Source organism: Megascapheus bottae, chromosome 8 (assembly GCF_031878675.1).
Source record: "Megascapheus bottae isolate mThoBot1 chromosome 8, mThoBot2.hap1, whole genome shotgun sequence".
Taxonomy (NCBI): Eukaryota; Metazoa; Chordata; class Mammalia; order Rodentia; family Geomyidae; genus Megascapheus; species Megascapheus bottae.
This window is the reverse complement of record NC_143516.1, coordinates 20,540,879-20,564,057: the sequence shown is the minus strand read 5'-3', so window position 1 is coordinate 20,564,057 and position 23,179 is coordinate 20,540,879. Positions and strand designations below refer to the sequence as shown.

The 23,179-nt window shown below is 36.1% G+C and overlaps 1 long non-coding RNA gene across 2 annotated transcripts in view; it reads left to right on the top strand.

Moving 5' to 3' along the window:
- Positions 1-23,179, top strand: part of LOC150059629 (uncharacterized) — a 169,434-nt gene that overhangs the window by 28,159 nt on the left and 118,096 nt on the right. For both annotated transcript variants that reach the window (XR_016536393.1, XR_016536394.1), the window contains exon 2: positions 16,699-16,894. This is a non-coding gene — a long non-coding RNA (uncharacterized LOC150059629). The remainder of the gene's footprint in view (positions 1-16,698; positions 16,895-23,179) is intronic.

Genomic DNA, 23,179 nt, shown 5'->3' with positions numbered 1-23,179 from the left:
TGTTCGTGTTACATATTTTTTCTTGTCCAGTTTTGTCTTTAAAATTGGTACCATTTCTAAGTATGGATCCTTATGGTTTTTCTGTGCGTACTCAAGCACACATCCTTGTTATTTATTTGAACATTTCTGGGCCTAGCATGGCCGCTCCCCCATGTCTGCAGTTGTGACAAGCCCTGGAAAAATAAATTCCAGCTAAGTTGCCTTGCAAAAAGTTTTGTTTTGAACCTGGTTCTCACCTGTAAGAGTAAAATTGGCAAAACTCTCTTGACACAAACTTCCGGAAAATGAACGGCCGATATTAATTTTGCACGCTTTATGATCTTTGAGTATGAATGTGTGTGAATGAGTGAGTGAACATGTTCAAGGTTAAATTGTCAACATGCTGTATAAAACAATGGTTGAGCTCATTTGAAACAAAGGCAATTGGGTAAATCTAAGTCTAAACTTCAAGAAAATTATTATGCTTGAATGTTTCCTATGTCTTAAAAGTATTATTGCATTGTTTTAAAGAAAAACTGGTAAAAAGTATTTTTCTAAAGATCCTGAAATCTGCATTTTAAAAAATCTGGTATTGCAATACATACAGCTGTTTACATTCTAAACATTGTATCCTGTTCAGCACAGAGGTGTTAGGGAATTTGGGATTTATTACTTTAAGTTAAAGTTTGGAAACATGTATTAGAGATTTAAATGTAAAATTGTTCATTAACGTCAGAAATTTTGCCTGTCCTTTCTTGCAAACTGACACTAGAAATCTGATGGTAAAATGTGGATAATGTGATTAGTATTTTAGAGGAATGTTTAAAGGTTTATCTCCATGCTATTGGGTGTATTTTAAAAAAGGAGAGGAAACTAAGTCCAGACTTAGACTTTTGGTGCACTGATGTCTATAGTTCTTGAATTAGGGAAAAACTGTTATTTGAGTTTAAACTGTTGTTGGAGTTCTAGACAGTAATCTAAACTGCAAAAGAGCCCTTTTTTCTAAAAGGCAAGAGGAGTGCCTTGAGCCTTAGGGGGCCTGAAGGCAGAAGGAGTTCTTTGTGCCCTTAAAGGTTTTTCAATTGCAAATAAAGGCTAAGGTGTTAATTGTTTAAGCCAGTATCAGTAAAAGTTATTAAGAACATTGGAAATGGGTTTCTAAACAATATTTGAAAGTGAAGTTGTCTTAAATGTTTAAAGAAAGAGAAAAAAGGAAAATTAGGACTACCAAAGTAATTGCTTAATTGCTATTTCAGCTTGCTCTTGTAAGTTACCTTATAGCAACTTCCAGCTAGCCCATGGAGAAGGACAGCAATCCTTATTCAGATGTAACTTTGGCTTTTACCAGGTTCTAGGTAAGCTCATGCTTAGAGACTATTTCTGTGTTGACCACCTTGTTGCTTTAATTGGGAGTAACGTGGCCTTTTGTAGGACTCATTGATCTGAAAGCCACAGCTTTGAGCCTGCCCGGGCAAAGCAAAGTCCCTGTGAGACTATGGTGTCTAATCTGCCAGCAGGATGCTAGGACAGAGTTGTTTTGGAGCTTGAAGTGGCAGAGTGCTAGCTCTGAGCTGAAAAGCTGGGGGGAAGCACTCAAGCACCAAGCTCGGGACTCATAGTGGTAGGGTGCTAGCCTTGAGCTGGAGAGCTGAGAGACAGTACCCAGGCCCCGAGTTCAAGTACAGCAACCAACAAAGTGAAATGCCAATGGCATGTTTATCCCTGTGTGGAGAGACACTACTGGGACACGAAAGCCTCTGCTTGGATGGCAGAGATGGTGTCAGATCTTAGTCACTTGTGCTTGGCCAATCAAATTAATCAGAACCGGGAGGTCATAGAATAGTTTGTATGCATGCCTTACTAATGCCCGTGCCTTTCATAACTGGGCAGGAACTTTCAATCTTCTGTGATAGCGGGTAGTTTAAAGTCCTAATTGAGTAAAATTTTTATTTTACTCCACAAATTCAGGAAAAGTTTGTGGATCTGAGGCTTGTGTCTCTATTAATCTGTTTAGATCTGACAACTGAAGAATTGTTAAGGTTGCAGAAATTTAGTTCCCCAGACAATCAAGAAAAAGCCTTTGCAAATGGGTGCTAGGTAGGCTGCGCTGTTGTGGCCAAGGATGGTTTGTGCAGTTGTTGAATGTCAAGTATGATCTCTAGTTTGGAGTAGATTGTTGTTCCTGGTGTCTAATCCTTGCAACCCCTTGATAAAACAGGCTGGGCTTCTTAAGGTCCCTGGTCAAGCGCAGAGACGGCGCCCCTGAGTCAGCTCGAAGAAGTCACGGAAGTTGAATCTCCGCCCATCAAATCCCCGTTGGACCAAGGGACCAAAGTCATTTTTGGAAAATGTGACAGGATAAATTAGGGGTATAGAAAAGAGTAAAAATTGCACTTGTGTTTCTTTTAAAATAAAAAACGGGGGACATGTTGGGAGCCAGAGTGGAATCAAACTGTACCTTGACTTGCATCAGACGATGGCTTTATTGTCTTATTGCTTTCTGGCCCTATTCTATGTAAATGACCTGAGAATTACCATATGAATGTAACACCTGGAGGTTCCCTGGGTGAGGAGGAGGGGAGAAGGGGGAGTGGAAAATAAACGCGGCAGTCTTTACCTGGACTGCGGACATCCCGGACCCGGTGTGTCTGTCTCTCTTCTTTTTCTTCCTAGTCCTTGTCCCCTATTTCAGGAACCCCAATCTGCGAACCCTGGTTTGCTGCCGGTTGGCCCCGGCAGGGTTTAGCCATTTAGGGACATAGCAGGAGATGGAAAGGCAGGAAGGAAGAGATTAGGAGTACTTAACCCAGCTTTCTCAGCTTCATCATAGTTTCAGCCATGGCTGCATTCCTCAGTAGCCACAGCTCATCATCAGGCATTATCTTTTCTACAGTTCCAGCTCTTAGCAGCCTCTGTGCCCTTGCACTTCAGTCTTAATGAATTGATATTAGTATCCCACTTGTGCTAACCTCTGTGTGCTTTACCTACCCATGTTAGTCTACTCTATCCTGTCCACACATTTATAAGTAGTTCTTTCATTAAATTCTTCCAAGTAAAATCCTTTGGAGTATGACATCTCTTTCTTTGCTCTGACCTTACCACTTCCAAAACTATTTCAGAATGTACAATAGATTACCAATATTAACAAAGCTAGTTTAAAGCTTTTATATGAAGATACTCACCACAGTCAATAGCAAATGAATACAATTTTGGTAACCATAAAATAAATGAGTAATGGAAAATGGGACATCGATATGGTAAAATACTGTTCATCTTTACATTGAAATTTAGGAAGCTTGTGAAAAACATGGAGATGGAAATGTACCAGTCTATGAGACCTCTAATTCTAGAATTGCAACTATGTAAAAGTAAGACTGTCATCAGAGAGTTTTAGAAGAAAATATGAATGAAGTAGATGGAAAATATTCTTTATGGATAGTTTCTAATTATTTGCAACCAAGAGACAGTCCTTAAGTCAACAATCAGAGTTTATTGGAATTTATTTAGAATCAAACATAAGCAAAGGAAAAGTTGTTAAGATCTGGACGGCTATACTGGTTAACCTGGTTCTTAGATTTGCAATATGTATTCAGTACCCTTACTTCTATCAGCATAACATCTAAAATATTCAAATTTAATATTTTAGCTTAATATATTCAGAGATGACTGATCACATGACTAGATTTTGGAAGACAAAAATCTATGAGGAATGAATTATCTGATCTGACCCATATGCATGTGTTAGATCTCTTAATCAGGAAGTTACAAATAAATCTAGTTATTGAGGAATAACTCTTGAGAGGAAAGAGTTAGAATTCTTTTTCCAGAACTCTAAAAATGTAGTGTTCCAGAGCAGATTAATGTTATGCTATAGAATAGGAGATTTTTCTAAGATATTTAAACATTTCTTTTAAATAATCCTTATGTGTGTTCATATATACGGGAGCTCTCTTGACAGCCATATCTCCATCTTTTTCTGTGTATGAGGTACAAGGGAATAGAATCCAGGGCTTTGTGCATGCAAGGCCAACACTTTACCACTAGGCCAAACTCCTGGCCTCCTGTACAATCGTTTTTAGTTTTTACAGTCTTATTTGACTCTTAGCATTCCTGTTAATGTTTTCTTAGTGTTACTAAGAAAAATTTGCTTTTAGTTCCATTCTGGAATTATTTTATTTTGAACTGCTAATAAATTATTCCACAAGAGGTCACCAAAGTTCTGATTTTTCATGTTTATTGGTTTCTTTGCTTTTTGAGATTTTTCTGACTTCCAACCTAACATAACCTAACCATAATTTCATATTTCACAATTTCATAATTCGGCTTAATGTAGTCAGAGATGACTGATCACATGACTAGATTTCAGAAGAACAACCTAACCACAATTTATGGTTATATTTTCTTTTTTCTGACTTTCAACCTACTGCATAGACAGGTCTGTCAGTCTTCATCAGCTAGACATGAGGACAAGTCACTGCAACTTAGGGTTTAGTTTGGGCTGGGGTAACTTATAGAAGTTGGTAGCCATCTAGAGGAAGTGCTCAAATCCACTGCATGGACTTTAGAACATTCCTTACTGCAATTTGTACATGAAATGAATGTCAAGGGGCATTTTTACTTTAATAATCAAATTTCTTTAACATAAATTAGATCCTTTAAAGAAAGCTTTATACTTTTCAGACCTTTCATCAATATTCCAATTTCTTGCACACATCAAAATGAGAAAACAGACATATAGAAGAGGCCTCCATTGTATGACTGTCTCTGTAAGGATGAATGAATAAGGAAATACTAAAAGTACTCTCAATGATGTGAAATTGTTGCTACACCTAACTATACTTCACAGGAAGACTTTTAGACTCAAGCAGTTAGATGCTATTATAAAGAATCTGATTAAGTGCAGGCATGGTGGCTCACATCCATAATCTACATATTTGGGAGGCATAAGCAGGAAGACTATGATCTGAGGCTAGTGCTCAAACAAACAAGCAAACCAGAACCACAACAGACCCTGTAAGAAAACCAGCTAAAGTCTAAGTGGATGGGGAGCAAGACTCAAGTTTGAATCAAAACGAAGTTGATCTGCAAGGAACTACCTTTTTACTTCTGTTTTCTATTTTATTTATTTCTTCTGAACTTCAAAAAGTCATACAAGAGGATTACAGTTTAATCATCCAGCAAAGTATCTAGTGCTTCTTAATCAACATCAGTCCTTCCATCATTTACTTCTACTTTCTTTATGGTATACATGAAGATTTTTAGAAAAGAAAACATGTATAATCATGTTCTAGAAAATTTGGTATTTGTATCCTCTGAAGGATGGTTTTTCTTATCTACAGTTTTCCTGTACATTGGCTATATTTGGCTGGTTTTTATTTTGTATGTCTCATAGTTTAAGGTTAAAAACTAGAAGTTTACAATAATATATAAACTAGTTAATATTGTATATAGGTACATAGCATAATATATCAATTATAGATCAATAAGGGTATTAAGAATATTGTCCTAAAGTTAAAAAGGAAGCATTTCTTATTTCACTATGTTACAGATTATAAAAAATATGCTATGGTTAGAACCCTAACCTAGTAAAATTATTGGTTGTATGTCTTCCTATCCAAGATTTATGGTTGCATTTTTAAGCAGGTTCTATTATATAGGAACTAAAGTTATAGTCAGAGACTCCACTATTGATATTTTCCCTTCCTTTCTCTAACTGGGAGCTATTTAACTTAAATATTATATTTAAGCATACCTAAAATGAAAAGCTTTATTGTGAGTGCACTATTTCAGCAACATCATATATTCAATGAGTGATGCCAAACTTTTAAAGACTATTAGAATTATAAGTATAGAAAGACTAAAGATTCCAATCCAATGAATACTAAGGGCTCAGATGATTATTTATTTTTCTTTTTTTTCAGATGATGATTTCTAAGATTCCTTTAACTCTAAAATAGAATGAGCCTCTCAAAATTCTCATATATTTAGATTATAGAAATCCCATTTCCATTTCAATGAAAACTTTAGATAGAGGACTTTCCTTAGTTGAACAGTTGTCCTATTATGGCACTGATAAAATCAGATCATTAAAGTTTATTTTGCTATAATTACCAAGATTGTGCATTGTTCTCTCAGCAATAATTACCTAATTTATATATCTAACTTCTCTGCTAATGAATACTATTTTAAGAAGCATGTTTGCAAAATGCTGATATAATTCTTATCATTCTTCTTTTAATTGGCTGGGGAGCTGTATACTTTGATCAATATGCTCATGAACTAGAAGACCCAAGTGAATAAACAGTACAAGAATATTGATTTTCCCATTGATTTATGCTACTCTTATAAAGAAGAAAACTAAAACAGACTAGTTACAAGTGTGGGAAGTGCTTCAGTTGGAGATAAGAAAGCAAATCACAATTATCAGAATCTCACACCAGTTTTAATACTGTTAGCATCTACTCTACCTACCAAGGCCAGATTAGCTGACACTGTTGTTCCCAGTTTATCACAGTAAACTTGAGGTAGACACATCTAGAGGACATTTCAAATATGTACAAATAAAATACAAGGCACCTGTTCCTGGCCCAGCCAAAGCATTGAGTATGAAGACTACATTTAAATCTCATACAATGCATACAATGACCTTCTTAGTCTTGGGCACTCAGGTAGCTCACCATACAGTTGGAAAAAAAGGGGGCAAGAGCATAGCTATGTAATTTTATAATAATACTATTGCTTGTACACTATGCCTGGTGTAGTCCTACTGGTTCTTGGCTTGTGTGGGTATAGCTATTGATATTGTCTTTCACTTACTGAGATTTGTGCATTGTGGATAGTTATGGTTCAGTTAACTGAGTTAATTGACATTTTAAGTACACTTAAAATTGCACTGTAATTAAGCACTAGAGCAAAGAGTTACCATGCATGCAGAAAAGCTAAAAAAGTATAGTAGGGATGTATGCTTGTATGCTTAATATCAATGAGATAAATATATGTAATTGGAAAATGACTTCTGTTTTTTATTTTTATTTTTTTGTTTTTTTTTTATTTTTTTACAGATTAATGAAATGTTTTCTAAATCCCACAACATTAGATGTAAGTTGGATCCATTGTGCAAACTTGTCATAACTGAGATGTGTGCCAAAGGGACGCCTTTCACCTGAAAGGCTGAACCACAGGTAACCTGTGGACCAAAGGCATCTGAATAACCCAAAGATTTAGCAGAAATCCATTTCACATGTTCAAAATCAGAACCTTTATTTTAATAAGCTTCATATGCGATTTATATGCACAAAACAATGTGAGAATTATTGGTATCTCATGCCAAACAATTCAACTAGAGGCAAGAGAAGTTGTCAGATCCTTTCAAGAAATGAAAGAAATTTCCAAACAACAGGAAGCTCATGTGACCAATTCATTTCTCAAGTAGAACTATCATTAAGATGTCAAACTTCACTGTCTGAAACTTCCCACTGAGTTTAAACAGTGGCTGCTTTAATTTAGTGACATGTAATTTGATGGAAGAAAAATTGAGACTATCAATTGGTTAAATAAAAAATGCTACCAAAACTCTGAGCTCTTAGATATTCACAATTACACTAAAAACTCTTTCAAATATGTATAAAATAAAAATTCTAAGTGGCAATTTTTGTTATTTTACATTGGCAGTTTTTGTTATTCATTGGGTTTTCATAAACTACTAATATGTTCTGTAATTGTTGCTGTCTTAGATGTGATGAAAAGCAATATGATATGATATGTGTCCTAAACAGTATAAAAGCAAGAGGCAATGACAGCAAATACAGCAAATAGAAGGTCATTTCTCCCAATCAGGGGAGGTTTGTTAACATGGGCAATTATTAGCAGATGGGGGTGAAAGTGGTGTGTGATGAGATGCAAGGAGGGAGTATTCTAAGGAGAAGGGACTACATCCATAAAGGCAGCAAAGCTGCTTGTGAAGAAGCAGACCAAGGGATTGAAGCATTTTTTTTCTCTTATGAGTAGATGGGGATGCTAGGTTATGTGTTGGCCTTAGCTGTGGTATTTGCTTTTGCTATGAAGAAAAAACGTAAAGAGAAGTACCTCTGTACACCAAAGAAAACTGATATGAAAATCTCCTATTTCCAATTTTCCTGAATGAGGTTGGCCCCACTAAAAGAATGAGAAAAACAACTGGGGCCGGGAGTTTGGCTTAGTGGTAAAGTGCTTGCCTAGCATGCAGAGACCTGTGTTTGATTCCTCGGTACCACATACATTGAAAAAGCCAGAAGTGGTGCTGTGGCTTAAGTGGTAGAGCTCTAGCCTTGAGAAAGTCCAAGGACAGTGCTCAGCCCCTGAGTTCAAGCCCCAGGACTGGCAAAAAAAAGAATGAGAAAATTAGTTTGTATGATTGTGGTCTCCAGTCCTGTATTTATAATTTTATTGCTACAGGGGATGTCTGGACCCCACTCACAGAAATTTCAAGGTATCTGATTGGAAACATGAGAATTAATTTGTATTTTTAAATCTCCACCTTGTGATTCTATTGTGCAGCTCATTTAAAACCGTAAGTATAGAAATAAGAGTGTTAGAGCAGAAGAGAAAGTGGTCAGCAGTAAATAGTAGCAAATTATTTCAGCACAAAGAACTTCTCATCACAGGAAAAGCAAAGCATCTTTCAAAATCTCCTTTTTAGGGGAAGCCATTCATTTGGGTAGATATAATGGGGAAATAGGGGATGAATTTCTACCATTATCTTGTGAACCCCAAAATTTGCCAAAAACTTTTGGTGATCTTGGAACCCCCTGATTCTAGGATAACAAATCTCTTTTTTGGAACAGTGTGAGTGTTATGGATGAAAAAGACATCTTAAGTTTCCAATCCAGAATCCAGATGGGCACTTCTCAGGTTAACCCGGAGGTGGCACTATTGCACCTGTGCTTGTAACATGGCTTGGTAATTTTCATAGGCAGACTGGTGCAGAACTAGCCATCTTGCTTTGCTGATATCACAAAAGTAGGCTATTTACATGAGCTCTTCCTAACTGGATCACATCAGTGGTAAGTGTTATGGGCTTAGAAAGCTGAATGTAGGTTGTTTGTTATGCTTCTGCTTTAAAATGAGTTCACTAGATAGCATGCCCTCAAGCCCTAGTGATATAAAATTATGAAACATCATGGTGGTGTGTCAGTGTTTATGTGTTTCTTGTTCAGGACTATCTTAATTTTTCTTTGAGGAACATACTTCTTCATTCTCAGTCTATATGGTTCCAGTAAAGTGGTACTCTTTTGAAAGCCTATTTATATAAAGTCTGTGAGCCAAGAATGGTTTGTATGTCTTTAATTGATAGCCAAAAATCCAGAGGGATTAAATCTCCTATTTCATAAAATTCAAATTCCAATACCTCCAAAGTTTTTTTCTTAAAAAAACCACATCATTTGCTTATTTATTTATACGTGGTGGCTGCTTGTGTTCTACAGTGGCAGACTTGAGAATAGTGAGAGACCATGTGGCCTGCCAAGCGAAAAGTATTTCTAGTTGGTTCTACATTTGCAAAGACCCTCACTGTACCATGGTGGCACAACACCCAGGACATTTCTTTGAAAAGGATATATATTTCTTCTGCTGCCTTAGGAACAAAGCCTGAGGATGGCAGGAACCATCAGGCAGTCTCTGAAGATGAAATCATTCTAACTTTGGAATTTTCAGTTCTGAGAATTAACATATTCTCGTTAATCTTAAATTAGCAAAAATTGCTTTGAGTTATTGCTTTCAAAGAAATTTAACTGATAGAGTAATTTAGGATATATCCTGCTCTAGATGTGAAGGAGCAAAATCAGTTTTCAGGATCATTGTGTTATGGTGGAAGCAGTAACTATTAGACAGAAGCCAGGAAATCAGTCATAGCACTCAGTAGGAATTTGGCCTGTTCTGGGGTAAAGCTCAGAATCTTGAGAATACAGGCATCCAGTCAACATCAGAACCTCCACTTTACAAGCCTAAGTGTGATGGTTCCGAAGGTGTAAATAATACTGAGGAACTAAGACTTAAGATTCTTATATCTTCTTAGTAGTATTACCCATATAATATCTGATTTATCTCATATACACTGCTTTAAATTTTTATGTAAAAGGTGATAACATTACCATATTTTAAATTCCAGTGAAGTTCATGAAAATTTTCCTGAAGGATAGAAGGACAGAAAAATTTAGTAATAAATGATTTTTCACTGTTTAACTTGAGTTTTCAGATCATCAGCCATTATCAAATACAGGCTCATTATCATGAGCCTCAATAGGCTCAATACATGTAATATTTTGGTTTCAACATTTTAAGAAATATTAATTTGGTTTCCTTCCTATTAGTTTATCCCACTCCTTGCCATCTCAGCAGCCAAATTTCTTTCTACTAACTAGCTCAAGGAAAGGATGTGATTGTGATAATAAGCAGGAAATAGAAAAGGCTGCAAAAAAAAAAAAATCCAGGGAACGTCCTGTCAAAAAGCTCACATTTATAGGACAAAAGAAATATCTGGATAGAGACAAATTATTTTGAGAGAAATATGTTTCTGCTCTTATTTTCTGGAAAGGAAGAGCCATCTGTGTGTGTGTGGGGGGGGGGAAGGGGACAGAGAGAATGCAATGCCAGTACAAACGGGTTTCAGGCAGGACCCATTTCCACCTCTGACCTCTCAGTCCCTGTAGTCCTCTTCCCCAGGTTCCTGTTATCAGGGGATATTAGGAAATGGCCCATTCACCCACTCTGACTTCCTGCAAGACAGATTTCCTGAATCTACCCCACCTGAGTATAAGTGTAGTTGTACCTCGGTGAGTAGCTCTTGGTGGGTCCCAGGAAGAATGCAAGGGGTCTTAGTGTACTAGTGTTGCTAGGGGGGGTCCAAAGATTATAACTCAGTCCTTCATTTGTATTCTTCCCTCTCTTGTCCCATGTTACTGATGCTGAGGGCCCCTTTTTCACAGAAAGAACCCTGGAAAAATGACAGAATTCTGAGATAGTATTCATATGAGTAGCAAATCCTAAATTTTATCTATCTCCATCAGAGGTTAACATAGAAATTATGTTAAATGAAATAAAATATTTTGCACACCTTTGTGTTTCTGGATGGAGACTGGGAATCTTCTACATTACTTATGTTCATTTCCATTACTGCGGAAAATCAAAAGTTGGTTTTACTCTCCAGTCATCAGTCAAATGCATGCAAGTAAAAGATCAGGTAATCTGTTCTTCATCTTACTGGATTTTACTGTACCAGTATATTCTGTGGTTCATTTTGAACAGCTGCTTTTTCTTCATTTGATTATGAAGCCTATTTTTCTTTAATTGAGAAAAAAGTGGATTCTGGGCTTCCTTGCAGAGCTCTTGAGTGAGAATTTCATATTTAGTTCATTTTCTTTAACATAAAACTAATGAAATAATAGAACAAAACACATTTATCATTTATAATTGTTTCCCTCCTTTAATATGTAATAGATTTTTGTGGGAGCATTAACATAACAACTGTGTTAGTTTTTCCTCGGCTAAAGAAAAATATGAATAATCTACTCTATTTCAAGAATCTCAAACTTTCTCTTCTTGCCTTTCCCATCTTTCACCTGGGGCAAAAGTTAAGAAAACAACCTGGTGAACAATGGTAAAAGTTTCTCACTGGCAAAGCAGGCAGATTTTGATGCTATTATAACTTATGGAAGTCTATGGAGACTACACAAGCAAATGTTTTTCAACTTGGGTTTATTTTGCACCATGTTTTTTTTTTTTGGAAATTTCTGGACATATGTTAGGTGAGGAAAGTAGAAGATATGTTTCTGCCATCCGGTAGAAAAGATAGTGCTAAACATCCTACCATGTAAAAGATAGACCCATTCCATAACAAAAAATATATGTCCCAAATATCAACAATAATACCATATTATAAATCATATATGAGACAAAATAGGTTGCAGCTAGGGCAAGAAATTGCTATATTTTAAAATACTGATGTGTATAAATAATTAAGAGCACAATAATTTCACTTGAATACAAATAATTTTACATGATAGTCAAGTCTGCAAAGCTGGAAAAATGATAAGCAAACCAAAACAATTGAGAATTAAAATAATGAAACAAAACAAAGGCTAGTAAACAAAGAGAAGTGCTCTGTACTGGGAAGAAAAATTCTTAGATTAACAATTAGCTATTAGTTAACATAATCAAGAAATCTAAGAGAAGATACAAATACTGGTTTTAGCTGGTTTTAGCAGATTTTCTGTTAAGATAAAAACAATGCAGAATTGATATCAAAACTTGAAAGAAGAAAATCCAAAAGACAATGATGTTTAGAAAGTGCCGCATATTGATTAGACAAAAAAAATCATATTATCTGATATGAAAACATATAACATCAATGGCTTTATCTCAAAAAGAAAGTGTGAAAAGTTAGATATGAAGTGTTGTCAAAACCTAGAAACATTCCATGGTTACTTAGTTTGATTGCCTGGTTCCCGATGGAGAGTTCCTGGCATACTAATTTTCCTCCTAGGACATGAACCCTAATCTTTTTTTTTTGTAAAAAAAAAAACTTCTTTCCCAATTCTCTATCCTGCCAAGCAAGCTGATTGTCAGACTATAGGATTTCCAAGTCTCACTAGTCTTGTGTCTCCATGGCTGAGCTTCACATTGCTGGGAGAACAAACCAATATTGCATTGTTGTTTTTATATCACATTATTTTCCAGAATGCTAATTAGAAATAACAGCATCTTTTTGGTACCTCTACCATGATCCAGACTTCACATATAAAAAGCCTAGAAAGAAACTTTTCACCTAATGATAAAATTAAAAAGAAAAATGTTAATTTTTTTAAATGCTTGGAGTTTTTTTAATCTAGCAAACTAAGAGAGATCACATTTTTGAGGGTTTTTTTTTTTTGGTTTTTGTTTGTTTGTTTGTTTGTTTTGCTAGTCCTTGGGCTTGAACTCAAGGTCTGGGCACTGTCCTTGGACACTTTTTGCTCAAGGCTCACACTCTGCCACTTGAGCCTCAGTGCCACTTCTGGCTTTTTCTGTGTGTGGTTCCAGGGAATCAAACCCAGAGCTTGGTGCATGCTAGGTGAGCACTCTACCACTCGGCCACCTTCCCTGCCCCATTTTTGAGCATTTTAAATGGCATTCAAATGTTCACTTAGAACATACCCTTGACGGGGATGTTGGTGCCCCTCTTCTTGGTTTCCTGGCTGAAATGAGCAGCTTTGCTCTTATTTGCATGTGCTTTTCTTGTCACCATGTTCTGCCCCATACAGGCCCCCAAATGGCAGTTCCAAGTGACTCATGAATGAAACGTCTGAGACAAGAGCCAAATAAAACTTTTTCCCTTTTAAATTTATCCGTCTCAGGCATCATGTCACAGCAATGGAAATGCTGTGAAATCTTTAAACACACTAACCTGACTCTGCTCCCTGGCTTGTTAGATGTTTGTTGATGCTCTTGGTTTTGTGTGTGTGTGTGTGTGTGTTACTTTACTGTGCTATTTTATTTCAAACCACACTTATCAATATACTCTTTTCTTTTTCATTATTTCTTTTTATTAATTTTTGATTATGATAGTGATGTATAGAGGGTTTACATTTATTTTCATACTGTAGTGGGTACATTACTTCTTGAACATTGTCACCCCTTCCTATGTTTTCTCCCACTTACCCTCCCCACACCCCTCCCAAGTTGTAGAGTTCATTTCCAACATACTGTTTTGTGAATATTGCTGTTACACTGGTTCGTCCTTTGTCCTGTGACTCATAATCTTGTTTGTCCCCTTCTCTTCCCTGATTCAAATAAGCAAATAAATCATATCGTGTTTTCTTATGTTATTTTATCTCATTCTTTTATTACTGTTCCTTATATTTTCTCTAAAAGGTGAATTCTTAGGTTTCTGATGGGAATGTTTGAACACTGTATACAGAGTATTATTTGTGTTAAACAACTTTTATCAGTTGTCCTGACCTTCAGTCTGTCTGACAACAAATTTCTTACTTGAATGAGTCTTATTCTCCTAAACCTCTCTCTGCATGAGCAGTAAAGTCCTGACCAGTAACTTCCATAGTCACAGGAGTTCATTCTCATTTCTGCCCTCAAATACATTGTTTGTTGTCAGCAGTGCCTGTTTCTTCTCCTTCCTTTTATGGACTGTCTGGTTTACTTCTTGAAAACCAGTTCTGGAGACTAACGTTCCTAAAATTTATCAATTTAAAATTCCCTATGTTTGCTAGAAAATACTTCTACTACAAAAATCTCTGGAATGCACGATCTTTTCATGGAAGATTCACATTTCTCTGTCGTTTTTCAGCATTATATTTTGCAATGAGGAAATTGAAGCTTCTCTAATTTTGTCCTCATTAACAACTACTTTGTTTTTCTTTGAAGTTTAATTTTTATCTGGAAAGTTACTTCATTCCTTTGATCTCTTGCATGCATTTTTACTGAAACTTTGGTAGATTCACATATTTATAAAAATAGTTTGGGAATTATGTTTCTCTTGTCTTATATTGCCTTTTCTAGGGACCCTAAATAAGTGTAAATTTAATTTCTTTTGCTTTTAGAAATCTTGGTCTTGGGCCAGGAGTTTGGCCTAGTGGTAGAGTGCTTGCCTAGCATGCATGAAGACCCGGGTTTGATTCCTTGGTACCACATACATAGCAAAAAACCAGGAGTGGTGCTGAGGCTCAAGTGGTAGAGCTGTAGCCTTGAGAAAGTCCAAGGACTGTGCTCAGACCCTGAGCTCAAGCCTCACGACTGGCAAAAAAAAAAAAAAGAAAGAAAGAAAGAAAGAAATCTTGGTCTCTCATCTTTTTTTTTTTTTCATTTGATTCAGTGGTCTCATACTCTATTTCATGTTCCTCCTTTGTGCTTCTAAGTGTGAGTTTTATTTTTGTGAATTTTTAAATCTCTCACTTCTTTTTTCTCCTATTTCCTCCAGCTTTGAGGCAGACATTGTTTCATTAGTTCTATGATAACAGAAGGAGTGATTCTCATTCGTTTGTCTCATAACACCACAGGAATCTCCCCCTTGATCTATTTGGTTATTGGATATTTTTCATATCCTCCAGTGGATATATGAAACCTCAGACAGTACTAAATCCTATCACACACACAAACACACACACACACACACACACACACACGCCTATGATAAAGTTTAATTATTTTCTTATAGTGTCAAGGATCACACAGAGGGCCTTGCACACTCCAGACAACTGCTCTACTGAGTTATACCCATATTGCTTAAGTTTAATTAGTTTAGGCATAATAAGAGATTAATAGCAATAGCAATAAAATAAAAGAAGTGTAAATAGTTTTCTGCTATAAAATTAACAGTAAATTAGTGCTTGGGTCATCACTAAGTGAAAGAGTCATTTCTTGAGGATAAGTGTGATCTTGCCACAGTTGATATGATAAATACTAAGTGCTTGAAGGCAGATAGGATATGCAGGGAGATCGGATGAAGGGATATTCTACATGCCAGGCTGTATAGACTAACATACCACACTAGGTTTTATTATACTACTCAGATGGTGTGCAATTTAAAATTTATATATTAATTAATTTTAGAGTTTTCCATGAAATATTTTTAGATCATAGTTGGCTATGGGTAACTAATGCCACAGAAAGCAAAATGGTAGATAAAAAGGAACAAAGTAAGAGGAGTATTTTCTGGGTTTTGGAAAGGGCCATCTTTCTTAGAATGATCTTATTCAGTTTTATGTCTCTTTTTCTTTTCTTTATTTCTGCTTTATCATTATTAGGAGAACTGTCAGTCTTACAAAGACTATATGAAGGAGTTTCTTTTTCATGACCTGTGCCTGAGTGAGATTCTTCTACTTAGCTCTTATTTGAACTCTAGAGAAGTTCTACTTTCATGCTAATCCCTGTGATGAGTATTTACAGTGTTGCAAGTTCTTTCTTGGCAGGACAATTCTTTTCCTGAGTTATTTCTAAACTGGCTTTCCTTAGTAAAAGAAGTTCTATGGAACTTGAGCCAATAATTTCAAGTTCCTTTGTCCAACAGAGAGCTTTGCTGCTTTTACTGGGTTAAGTTATAACAACTTAGTAGTGTAAAAGATAGGCAGCATAAAGAAGTAAGCAACACTAAAAATTTTTAGTTAGAAATAATTATCATCTTGGTATATATCTAAAAAGTAGTTAAATTTATAAGGAACATATGTTTGTATATATTATACACGCAGAAAATGATGCATACTTGCATGTGTTTATATACATATACATAAACATATGTATATTAAGTGAATACACACCAAAATGTAAATCCTAACAATGTCTATTCCAATAAGGGGATTTAACTTTCATTTTCTTCTTAGTAATTAGTCCTTTCACACTATGCACTGAGGCCCAGTAAGACCCTACAGTAGTAAAGTCACAGGGTGCCATTGAATTTTTTATTTATTAGAGAAATATTATGGTATTGACCTCTCTTAGAAACTATACTGTAATAGATCCCAATTCTGAAATTAGATTGTATTCCATTCCTTTTAATGATGTCACTAGGATTAGTGCAATTACAAGCAAGTACTCTATGTAATCAATGAGGAATAGGACCTGAGGCAGGCAGCACCTACTGCAAGTCCAAGGGCTGAGAAGTTATCCAGTTCCTAACATTAAATATTTCCCACTAATATGTATTTGTGCCTACGTAAGGATGAAATAAAATATTTTAATTTATATTATTTTTTCAAGGGTAGAAATCTACACACAGTGAAACCATCCATCAAACATATCATAATAAGACCTCTAAGCTCCCATCTCTTACCAACTTTCTTGGAAACATGTTGGAGGATGTACTTTGAAGATGAGTGGCTAAATCAAGAAAGAAGATCCAGAAAATAGAAGATTTATCACAGAAGCAAAGCAAAGGGAATTCCCAATATGATAGGTAAGTTACTAAATTAAGTTGTATTCATTTCCCAGTCTTTTTCTTCTTGACTTGAGCTTTTTGCTAAGGTGATAAAGTGCTTTGTGGCATTGTTCTGTTTCAAGTTAGTGTAGGTAATAATTTAACTTATAGGAATCAAGCTAGATGCTTGAGGCTTTTTTTTTTTGCCAGTCCTGGGCTTGAGCTCAGGGCCTGAGCACTGTCCTTGGACTTTCTCAAGGCTAGAGTTCTACAACTTGAGCCTCAGCCACTTCTATGTATGTGATACCAAGGAATCTAATTGGGACTTTGTGGATGTTAGGTAAGCACTCTATTACTAGGCCAAATTCCTGGCCCTGCTTGAGGCTTTTTTTGGACTAAAAATTTATTATCTATGAAACTATGAACTTTTTAGTAGGTATTTGTTTTGCCCTCTGTGGGTTTTGATCCTTTTTGACTTGATACACCAGGAGGCTTTTCATGAAAAATATAAATTTGCTTCTGGACAAATGTCAGAAACCATTGAGGACACAAATTCCAGATAAAAATCTTTCAGTCTTAGTTTAATAAAACTACAAAAATATAAATTGAAGTATCACAAAAGTTGCCAAGTGTGCATTGAGGAGGGAAGTTTATATCCTCTTTCAGCTCTTATCCAATTACTAACCATGTAAGTAGAAGAGAAGGAACCAAGGTGCCTAAAAATGTCAAACTGGCAAAGATTAAACAGAAAATGACCAAAACTTTACCTTCAGAATATTTCCAACATAAATCCTTTCTTCATGTTGTTCTATCCCGTAACAACTCATTCACAAAAGAGAAAAATAACTTAAGAGCTCTGAGACTCATTCTACCTAGACAGTGTAGTTCAGACAGAAGATAGGGAAAGAGTGGCGGCAGCAGGGAGTTCATGCACCTTTTTCCCCTTCTTTCTATATTATCACTTCACACAACTTTTGTTCATGGATATTCCCCCCTCCCTCCCGTGGTCCTTATATAATGCTATGGTCAGGATGTAGCTGTCATTAACAATATTTGAAAACAGGAAGGAGAATGGCATGCAATTGTTCAGATATGATATTAACTTTTATCTTCTATAAAACAAAAGTGCTCCTAAGCCAATGTTATTTTTCATGCCTTTGTCCAGACCATCATCAGTAAAACAAAACCTTTTCCCTCTGTACTATGCTTTTTATTTTTGTCATGATTTCTACTGCTGCTTGGTACTTCTTACAGCTACCTAATTTGTGAAAGTTTCATTTTGTCTCCTTAAAAATCATACAGTCAGAACCATTTTATTAGTATCTGGTATTAGAGAAAATAATATAAGCCTCAAACGTCAGTTAGAAAATGTCGTTAGTATTGAACCAAGTTTGAAAAACATAGTATTTGCGTGCACTCAAAATTTGCACTTGGACAATAGATTATAAAATGGCTATTTTAACAGACTAAGGGTAGAATGTGTCTTAGGTTTTTAGAGCCCTTGCAAACATTTTCCATGAATTCTAAAGGAGTGAATGAATCCATATGCTCCTGTGAAGTGTTAGACCATCTAGGAGAAAGGGCTCTGTGGGAAATGTTAAGGTCATTGGGGTGTTTCCTGGGAGGAAATTGTGGGATCCCATCTCTTCCTTTTTTTCTCCTTTGCTTCCTGGCAGTGACATGAGTAGCTTTGCTTTGCTGTAAACTCATGCTGATGTGCTGCCTCGCCACAAGTCCCAGAGCCATTAGATCATGGACAGAGACTACTTAATTTATTAGTAAAAACCTTTTCTTCTTATGTGTGAATGAACTCAGCTGACAAAAAGCTAACACTTTTTTTTCCTGTTAACTAGACATCTGGTTATTGGATTTGTTACTTAGGACATAGCATCGTGTGCATTAATTAGAGCCAAAGCCACTCTCTAGGCACACATATGAATCCACATTCCTGTAGCTAGCAATTGAAATAGGTCTGGTGGACAACTAATTGGGCCTGTGGCCTGTGTGTTTACTTTAAAAGGCAGAAGGACTCATGCAGACTTAGAGACCATGGAGATGAAAGTGAGAGGGGAATAGGTATAGAACAGTGCTCTTGGGAAACCATTCACTCTTGTGTAAATATATGACTGGATAGTCATTAGAAGAGACAATCCAGGGAACAATGGTGAATTTTGAAGCCACAGGAAGAGAAACTAACTGAATTTACATTTTTGGTTATAGGATGGGGAATTTGTTATGGGAGAGCATGTCAAAGTTGAAAAATAAAAACAAAAACAAACTTGGATATGGAGACCTGAAAGGAAGAAGAAAGAAGATTTAGTACTTACTGGGCACAGGGTTTCAGCTGGAGATGAAAAATATATGGGTGGTGATGGCTGCACAATCATGTTAGTACATTTATTACAGTGGACTGTATACGTTAAATGGTTAAAATGACAAATTCTCTTGCTATGTGCATCTTTTTTTTTTTTTTTTTTTTTTTTGCCAGTCCTGGGCTTGAGCTCAGGGCCTGAGCACTGTCTTTGGACTTTCTCAAGGCTAGAGCTCTACCACTTGAGCCTCAGCACCACTTCCGGCTTTTTTCTATGTATGTGGTACTGAGGAATCGAGCCCCAGTCTTCATGCATGCTAGGCAAGCACTTTAACCACTAGGCCAAACTCCCGGCCCCTCTTGCTATGTGCATTTTGCCATAATAAAAGTATTACAGGGCTCAAAAAAAAAGTATGTCTCACATAATTTTAATAATCTTTTGTCAACCATAGTATTTAGTGCTCCAGAGTCCATTTATATGATTTAAAGTAATATAACAAAAAATTAAGATACGAGACCTTTCATAATGCAAAACTTAGTTAAATCATTTATAGTTATTCCTATCAAAGTAACTTGTTAAACTATGTAAATATGCAAAATAAAAATTTCTGGGCTCTTCCTCAAGCCTATTAAATTATAATCTTCAGGCACAAGGCCAAAAATTAATATTTTAACAAGTGCTTCATCAGTTCTGTATGCAGCACAAAAGAATACTAATTCTCCAAATTATTTGTTCAGACTTATTGGAGATCTTTTAATTTTAATTTTTTTCAACAAATGTGTAGAAAACTGGTCTGGGACATAATACTTCTTAATAATTTGGATAATTTATGAAAAGACACAAGCCTTCTGTAAATAGGCATAAGTGAGCAACAATAACATTAAATACTGAAATTATTCCATTTTTGGTGGACAAGATTTTAGTAACAGTTATTGTATTTGATTTAGAAAGACAAAGACATTTCATATTTCTAATAGCTCCAGCTTATGAAGAAATTTATGCAAATATTTTCTATTAGCCATTACATTAATATAATAACACTAGTTATTGCAGCAACATAATATCAACTATTAGCATATAATAATAGCATGAATTCTTTTTTTTTTAAATTCTTCTTTTAAGTGTCCTTCATGAGATTTGTGTAGACAGTTGTACCTCCGGCTACACATATTTATAGAAAGAATACAGATGAAAGACATGACTTAAAAAATGGTACTGAATAATTTTTAAATGGAACTAAGAGTCGTGTATTTGCTAAGTAGGTGAACTAACACTTGAATCACAATCATCCCTTTAAAATTTTTTTTACATTAATTTTCTTTTTCAGGTAGGGCCCCATAGTTTGCTGTGGCTGGCTTTATACAAGAGATCCTTTTACCTCTTGCATGGGCTGGGAATTATAGATAGAACATCATGCATGGATTGTTTGTTGAGATGTGGGTCTCACTTTCCTTTTTCCTGGACTGGACTCAAAACTGAGGTCTCACTATATCCACTCCCATGTCTAGCCAATAGAGAACAGTTCTCAAAAATTTTAATTGAATGATCACATTTGCTTCAATAGGTCATGGCAGTTTTGAAACATTTAAAAAATGCTCTGGTAGAAGATTTTATACTCAAACAGGTTTTTGTTGGTTCATATTTTCGGTTCTATGATTTGAACTTTTTTTTTTTTTTTTTTTTTTTTTGCTTGCTAAGTAGTTGCCGTGTTACTAAGGCCCCACCCCTTTTTTTTGTGGGTCATGGGGCTTGAACTTGGCCTGGGTGCGGTCCCTGTGCTCTTCAGCTCAAGTCCAGCCCTTTTTTTGCATTGGTTATTTTTGAGATAGGTCTCACTTCCTGACCAGATTCATGTTGTACTGTAATCTTCCTGGTTTTTGCTTCCTGAAGTAGTTGGAATAATACGTTCATCACCTCAGGTAGCTTTTTCATTGGGATGGAGCTTTGTGGCCTCTTTTTCCTGGGCTTGCTTGGAACTTGGCTCCTCCCCATCACAGCTTTCCATGTAGCTAATGTGATAGGTATGTATGTCCAGCTATGATTTGAGAAAGTGACTGTGAACTTTTTACCTGAGCTGGCCTCAAATAATAATCCTACTGATACTAGCCTCCCGTGTAGGCAAGGATTTCATTTCAGGCACAAGCAACTGGCATCTTAGCAGAACAAAAATTTAATGACAGATATGATTTATTTTGGGGTTTGAACTCAGGCTTTAAGATTTTTTTTATTTAGTAATTTTTTTGTTGGTCATGGGGCTTGAACTCTAGGTCTGGGAGCTGTCCCTGAGCTCTTCACCTCAAGGCTACCACCCTATCCCTTGAGCCACAGCCCCACTTCTCCTTTTCTAGTGATTAATTGGAGATAAGAATCTCATGTTCTTTAGTGCCTGGGCTGGCTTTGAATGGAGATCTTCAGATCTCAGCCTCCTGAGTAGCTAGGATTCCTGGTGTAAGCTACCACTCCCGGCTTTATTTAGTCATTTTAAGTTTGGGTGTATCTAGCCATTATATTTTGCTGTTCAGCCTTTTACTTTTTTTTTTTTTATAAAAATGTCATATAGCACACTAAATGTAAGGACCTCCAGAATAAGGAAACTGTTGGGAGCCAGAGTGGAATCAAACTGTACCTTGACTTGCATCAGACAATGGCTTTATTGTCTTATTGTTTTCTGGCCTTATTCTATGTAAATGACCTGAGATTTACCATATGAATGTAACACCTGGAGGTTGCCTGGGTCTGAAGGAGGGAAGAAGCGGGAGTGAAAAATAAACGCGGCAGTCTCGGCAGTCTTTACCTGGACTGCGGACATCCCGGACCCGGCATGTCTGTCTCTCTTCTATTTCTTCCTGGTCCTTGCCCCCTATTTCAGGAACCCCAATCTGTGAACCCTAGTTTGCTGCCGGTTGGCCCCGGCAGGAAACAAAAGCCATATAATGAGTGACTGTTGTCCTTAATGTACTATGTTATCTCTCATCTCCTTTGCCATCCCTTGGTTATCTCATATTGTTACAATATTTCACCTTGTTATCTGATATATTTTATATGTGCTTAATTGGTTATTTGAAATTGTATAGGAAAGGGGGGAAATCAAGATAAGTGGGAGGAGGGGGGGAGGGAAATGGGGACCATGTCATGAGAAAGGGTATCAATGTTTGTGAAGTTATGCACCTTCTATCTGGTGAATATAATGTAACCCTTCTATTAATCACAATTAAAAAAATTATAAAAAATGTCATATAGGATGAGACTAAATGAAAGGATCTCTAGGATATGGAAACAAGAGCTTTATCTTGTGTGATTGTTGTTCTTAATGTCCTATGTTATTTCTCTTTTTTCTTGCCCTTTGGGTAATCTTATATTGTTACAGTATCTGACTTGGTTACTGGTATATTGTATATACATTTATTTGTTTATTTGAAATAGGAAAGGGAACAGGGGAAAACCAGATGACTGGAAGGGAGTGGGGGGAGGGAAATGGGGACAAAACATGACAAGGGATACCAATGTGTGAGAATAATGCACCTACGATCTGGCAAATGTAACTAATCCCTCTATACATTACCCCGACAATAAAAAGAAAATAAAAATAAAAAAGCAAAAAAATATATTGCCAATAAGCTGTTCTTCCAGCTCCAGAACTTTTCACGAGTGTAGCTCCCCATAGTTTGCAAGGGATCATTGTATATATTTCAGGCATGAAAATAAGCACTCCACATATAGTCTTCATTACCTTAAGAAAAATTGAATGAGTAACTGAGAACATTTGAATAATTGTGTAAGGGCAACGTATTGATAATTTAAAGGAGTAATTTCTCTATACCTCACCATCTTTCCATTCTGGGTGGGAACAGCCTTAATCAAGGGAAAAAAAGGAAAGCAAAAATTGTAGGATCTGGCTGCTCTTGTGGAGAATCATAAAGAGGACATTCATAAAATTAAAACCTTAAGAACTATAGCCTTCTGTGAAGCCATCCACTTTCCTGTGATTGACATGATGCACTATTTTTTATTT